A 6,493-nucleotide genomic window follows, 5' to 3' on the forward strand; every position below is an offset into this window, starting at 1 on the left:
CTTGCAAAGAAGAAATAAATGTGGCAAAAATTTTGTACTAGAAAATTTTATAGGCCCAAATAATGTTTACTTTTATTTTGAATTTGATATCTTGTGACGAACAAGACACTACTATTTTTAATATTTAAGTCGAGAATGACATTTGGATTATTATGTTGTCTTCATGCCGTTGTCTTTAAATTTGAAATCTTCATATTCATAGTTCTGCCGTCGTCAAATTGTTTGGATAATCAGAGGAGTCGCTTAGAACCCCGTCGTTTTTATTATTTTTTTAATTATTTAAAAAACCTGACAAGTGCGCCGGCGGCACTGTCCCACAGGGCAGCGTCGGCCGGCGGCATCAGTACGAGGTAATCAGAGGAGTTCAACAGCCTATGTGCCGTCGGGTATATAAGCCGGTCGTCGCGCGCTCCGTCGGGCGAGGTGGGACTAAAACTTTGCTATCGCAGCCGTCGTGCCTGCAGCGACGCGCGTGACCGCGTGGGCCGGCCCAATAACACTGTTTCGCCCGCGGCACGAAGACGGCCCAAGTAGCACGCGGCGCGACGACGGCCCAAGTTCCACGCGGGGCGACGAGAAATGTTTAGTCCCACCTCGCCCGACGGAGCGCGCGACGACCGGCTTATATACCCGGCGGCACATAGGCTGTCGAACTCCTCTGATTACCTCGTACTGCTGCCGCCGGCCGACGCTCCCTATGGGAAAGTGCCGCCGGCCAACGCTGCCCTGTGGGACAGTGCCGCCGGCGCACTTGTCGGGTTTTTTAAAAAAAAAATAATAAAAACGACGGGGTTCTAAGCGACGGCGACCGTACCGTGCAGTTAAAATTAACGACGGGGTTCTAAGCGACGGCGACCGTACTATGCAGTTAAAATTAACAGTAAACAACGATGGCACAGAAAATTAACAGTAAACAACGACGTCACTACTGTGCAAAATGAGCACATCAAAATAAACAAAGTAAAACTCCTTGCATTACATAGTCTGTCATCAAAACAAATACTTATGTCGGTATCGTAGCAAATAGTCTGACATCAACAAAGTAAAATAAGTTCATATAACATACTTTAAGGCCTCTTTTGGTTCATAGGATAGGATTATCATTGGAATATGAATCTTGTAGGAAATGAGATGACATGTATCTCAAATCCTATGAGTAGGAATAGGAAACAAGATGTCATTTGGTTAACACCAAAGGAATTTTTCCATTGAGTCTAGGCTCTTTTTTATTTTTTTACGAAATGTGGAGGATAGGAACCAATCCTATGTAGGAATAGAAATCCATTCCTATGAACCAAATGGCTCTAAAGGAAAAAATCCTATAAGAATCATATCCTCTAAAATTCCTATGAAATTTCTCTAAACCAAAGAAGGCCTAACAATTATTAAAGATCACGTATATAGAATATTAAAAAACTGTCTCCAATGAAAGGGTGGAGCAATCTTCCATAGCAATCCATAATAAAACTATCTTCAATCAAAGGGTGAACCAATCTTCCATACTCCACAATTCAAGCAAAGTTCCTACATAACAGTAAGATATGTGTTAATTCACAATAAATAAATAAATTTGGTTTGAACAATAAGATTTATAATAACATAAGAAAATCATACTTAGGATTTTGAGGGCACGTGGACTTATAATGACCCGGAAGACCGCACTGTCCACATTGATGTTTGCTTTTCTCATCAAAAGCTTTAGGTCGCCCATTTTTAGTGACATCAGGACCATCCTTACCGCGGCCTTTAACATTCTGTTTTGGTGCGCCTTTGGTGTTAACTTTTGCGGGATCACGAACAAGACCATGATCTTGATTAGGCTCAAATGCATCGTCGTTCACAAACTGTACCTCCGCACCAGGCTCATCCTCCTCAGTGTAATCATTATCTATTATGTCCCTCAAAGCCGCCTTCATCTTGTCGAATAAAAATGGTTTACTACATGCTTTATGAGTTGCTTCAGCAGATAAGGTAGTCAACTCGCTGTACCTAGCTCTGTCCCCTGCACCTGCCCATCCCCACGCAAACAGATCGCTAGTGCACTTCATGGGAAGTCCACCCCTTGCAACTTTGCTCAACCTCCGCAGTACTAAACACTTAGGTATCTCACGTAAGCGTAGCTGAATCAGAACGTGAAGAATATGTTTGCAAGGAAGTCCTTTGCGATACATGCTTCTGCAACTGCACTTCACAGTTTCTTCGGAGTTACCTGGGGTGTACTCCACAGTGAATCTGATATCCCTATTTTCCTTCCATGTCAGTATGAATCTGTGAGTGTCTGCTCCTCTCAGTCTCTCAAGGACCTCAAGCTCCCGTGCCTTCTTCATATCTTCCTGCAAGATATAAAAGTTTGCCGCAGTGAACTCACGGGCAGCTGATTTCTCAATATCTTTACACTCGTCCAATACTGGCACTGGAACTGTCTGTGAGTTTGTGTAATCGTCATGCATCTCGTTCTCACGGAGACGAACTATGAAGTTCTTATAGTGCACAATCATATCAACAATAGTCATACCGGAGTCTAGATGCAAGTGAAGGCATGAATTCAGACTCTCACTTCGCTGGTTACTTCGCATACCTAAGAAAAACCCATCTGACAGATATGATGCATCCCAAAGCCTTTTCTTCTTGTACATCCTATGTAACCATGTCTTTGTTTTCTCCGATTGCCATTTGGCGGTAAACGATGCCCATCTCTCCTCAAATACCTTTTTTGAAGTGGCATAATAAAGTAGAGACCTGGACTCCTTTAGAGACTTATGATGAAGGTGTTTCTACATGTTCTTCTCAATATGCCACGAGCAAAGACGATGCCAAACCTCCGAAAGTACCTTTCTTATGGCCTTAATCATAGCTGCATCTCCATCAGTAATTACTGACCTGGGCCTCTTCTGACAGTGAGCCCTCAAAAACGTCTGAAGCAGCCAGTCATATGTATCTTCCGTCTCGTCAGACACAAGAGCACAACCGAATACCGTGGTGCAACGGTGGTTGTTCAGACCGACAAAAGGTATAAATGGCATGCCATACCTATTCATCCTGTATGTGCTGTCGAAGACTGTCACATCACCGTAGTCAACATAGTCTCGACGTGATTGAGAATCACACCAGAACATGTTTTTCAGCCTTCCTTCATCATCGACGGTGTGCTCAAAGAAGAAATCTGGATCTCTCTTTTCTGGTCATCATGATCCCAATGGCAGTGTCTGCATCACCTTGTGCAAGCAACTTCATTTTTTCTCTATAACACATGTTATAAAGCTTCTTCCTCCCAAAACCAGCCTTTGCATATAAATCATATGTTTCCTGATTCCAGCACCTACCATGGTTAAGATCTCAGCTTTCTGATATTCTTTTATCTGATTATGAGACCGAAGAAACATGACTTCATCCGGTCTAGCTAGAACGTGACTGTGATCATCATTGAAACTGCTGACATACCAAACATCACGCTCTTTATCAAGTTTCAAAGTTATATGCGCATCGCAGAAGCAACGAGTCTCCCCTCTCAGCCTGCGGGTCCTGCCTTCCATTGTACAAAGTTTTGCCTGTCGTTTCCCAGCTCTCGCACACAGATACTTCCTCAAGCGCTTAGTTCCCTCAGGACCTTTCGAATATTTCAGTGAGTCCTTTCTTACGCTGAAACTACGCTCGTAAGCATACTGGTTATAGAAAATGTAAGCCTCTCCTAGTGACTTGAACGTCTTCCTCATGACCTTCCAATGCATGTCCAATGATTCTTGTTGATATTCATCAAATCCGATGTCAAAATTAAACGGATCATCACCAACATGCTCATCATTCCCGCTTGTACCATCTACATCTTCCTGTAAATTAATGCATTAAACCATTTATGTCAGTCAGTTATTATTTTAATATGTAATGTAGTCATGTAAGTTCCAAAACTTACTTTGCTGGAGCTGTCATCATGAGATGCATCAACGTTCGATTTGTCACTTTCATCGTCCACAATATTCCTCACAAAGTCCCCGTCCTCGTCCATCTGCGCGCATTGCAAAAAAAACATATAAGTGCTCATATGGTTATTATGTCATTTCTTTTCTGATTTTATTAATAACATACCCGGAGTGCACTTTCCAGCAAATGAATCATCTATATCCATATCATCATCATCATCGCCATGTCGCTGCATGATGCAAAAAATATGAAATTGTCCGTGCGGTCTATCATATTTATTGTTTTTATCAACATTGATCACACTTACATTGCCACTATAAGATTCATCCAAACTCATGTAGTTCTCCCAGGTTCATCCATATTCAGTGATGAGGTTTCGTTGTCCTCGCCGTAATCATCGCCATCATAATCGCCCTCCTCCTCTAACTATAGATAGTTAAAAAAAATTGTACGATCAATCAAACGCCGTGTAACATCATCCCTAAAACAATTATCTCATCAAGCACAACGATGTCTCAAACCAACCTCTTGCACGGCGGCGAGGATTTCAGCCGGATCCATTTCCTCAGATGACGAACGTGATGACGGCGTGACGTTGCTGGCTGGCGGAGGCGGGTGTCGACGGCGTGAGGACGATGGCTGGTCGTAGCAGGCGTAGTGCGCGGAGGGAGGCGGCGACATAGATCGCGGGTGGGCGGCCATCTGGGACGCGGCGGCAGCGGTAACGGCGCAGGGGCACGCGCGGCGACAGCGGTAACGGCGCTGGGCACGCGCAGCGGCCTGTTTGGGCGGCGACCCGGGCGATGGCGACTTCGTGCAGACGGGGGCCGACGTGGAGACAGCGTGTATGCGTTAGGGTTCAGGGTTTCGACAGCGGGCGTCGGCGGCTACCGTGTCTTTTTTTCCCTCCAACAACTGTCGACGGCAACGTGGAGTCGTGCGAGCGTACAACGGCGACGGGTGCGGGTACGCGGGCAGGCGTACGTACAACGACCGGTGCGGCATACGCGGACGGGCGTATGACGTCGCGCGCGGACGTACGGCGTCGGGTGGGTATTCCTATACCTAATGTGAAATTACCATACTATCCACTATACGTTTTAGGGGGGGAGGGGGGGGGGGGTGGTGTTTGTGCCGAGAAACAGCCGCGTGAGTCATCCTCAATAAAAAAAGTTTTCATGCAAGAATCACATGCATTTTTTTGTCGGAGTTTACAGGCATCTGATACAAATAATACCTTTTTCTATATGGCATGGGCTGCATTTGTTTGTCATATTGTTAACGAGTAAGCAAAAGAAGGGATCTTTGTTAATAAGGATGACCTTTTGGACATTTCTTTGTTTAGGAAAACACACTATACTTGAAGTTTTTACATTGGCTAACACACCCTCTATCGATGGATCACTAATATTGGATGCTGGTCGTACCTCCTTTGAGGTAATTAAGTTGGAGCATCTTAAAAGAGGTCCAATATATATCTTTGGACTAACAATGTAATGTATTCTATGAATAAAATCTTGTACAGGAGCCTATTATTTAATGCATCTGCTTAAGTGTGATTATAAACTGAAGTTTAGTTCACACATGATCGTATGAGTGTATTACAAGAAGAGAATCCTCACCTCTCCAAATCTCATCGAGCTCACTCTATGCCGGATCACAAACTCTGAGAACAAACTCCACGCTATGGTCACCACATCTCCTAATCTTAGGAACCTGGTCCTCAACAGAAAGTATCACTTCCGTCGCGTCCACATTATCCTAACCTCTTTTAAGATTCGACATGTTGGTTGACCCTGACATGTCAGTGGTGTTCAAGGTTTTGGATTCCAAGGGGACATTTTTTCTCGAGGGGCACCGGAATTTGCGGTTACCATGATAACCGCGAAATACCGGAAAAAATTCGGACGAAATTTGAAATTAAATTTTGAATTCAAATTTTTTGAAATCGATGTAGATAGTACTTTAACTTCCAAAGTTATCACGTATCTGTTCCTGGCGTAGTGGCTGTTCGAGCAGAACTGCCCTTTGGTAAAAGGTCGCGAGTTTGACCCCTGGCCACTCCAACAAACTAATCTCTTTTTTACTTGTGTTTAACGCATATCAAAAAGAAATTAAAAAGCGTGTGTCAAGATTCGAACCCGCGACGCGCTATCGAGGAAAGGCTGGCGTTGCCACTAGGCCACGACCACTAACATTGAAATAGAAGTGATGGCCTATATTTAACTATACTCTGAGCGTTTGAATTCAAAATTTTCAAAACTTTCGAGATTTTTTGCCCGGCATGAGTGTTTCTCGACGGGGGGGCGATAAACGTGGTAACCGGGCGAGATAGCGAAATTTCGTTCGGTTACCAAAACAGTGGTGATGTTTCCTGTGTAAACCACATAGGAGATGACCTAACGTACCACAATGGTGGTTCTGCACGGTGACCTCAGATGGAGAGGAGCTCTTGTACGAGTAGATCTTCTGGTACAAGCAGGAAATAGGCGATGGAGAAAGCACATTTACTATACAGATACTTGTCTCCATTTCTATGATCACATGATGACCCGATCAACACCCGGGGAGATCG

The 6,493-nt window shown here is 44.2% G+C and overlaps 1 pseudogene; it reads right to left on the reverse strand.

Moving 5' to 3' along the window:
- Nucleotides 1-1,477: 1,477 nt before the first annotated feature.
- Nucleotides 1,478-4,620, reverse strand: LOC147983795 (protein FAR1-RELATED SEQUENCE 5-like; annotated as a pseudogene).
- Nucleotides 4,621-6,493: the final 1,873 nt, after the last annotated feature.

This window comes from Triticum urartu, chromosome 2A, assembly GCF_056163025.1.
Source record: "Triticum urartu cultivar PI428250 chromosome 2A, HENAU_Tu73, whole genome shotgun sequence".
Classification (NCBI taxonomy): Eukaryota; Viridiplantae; Streptophyta; class Magnoliopsida; order Poales; family Poaceae; genus Triticum; species Triticum urartu.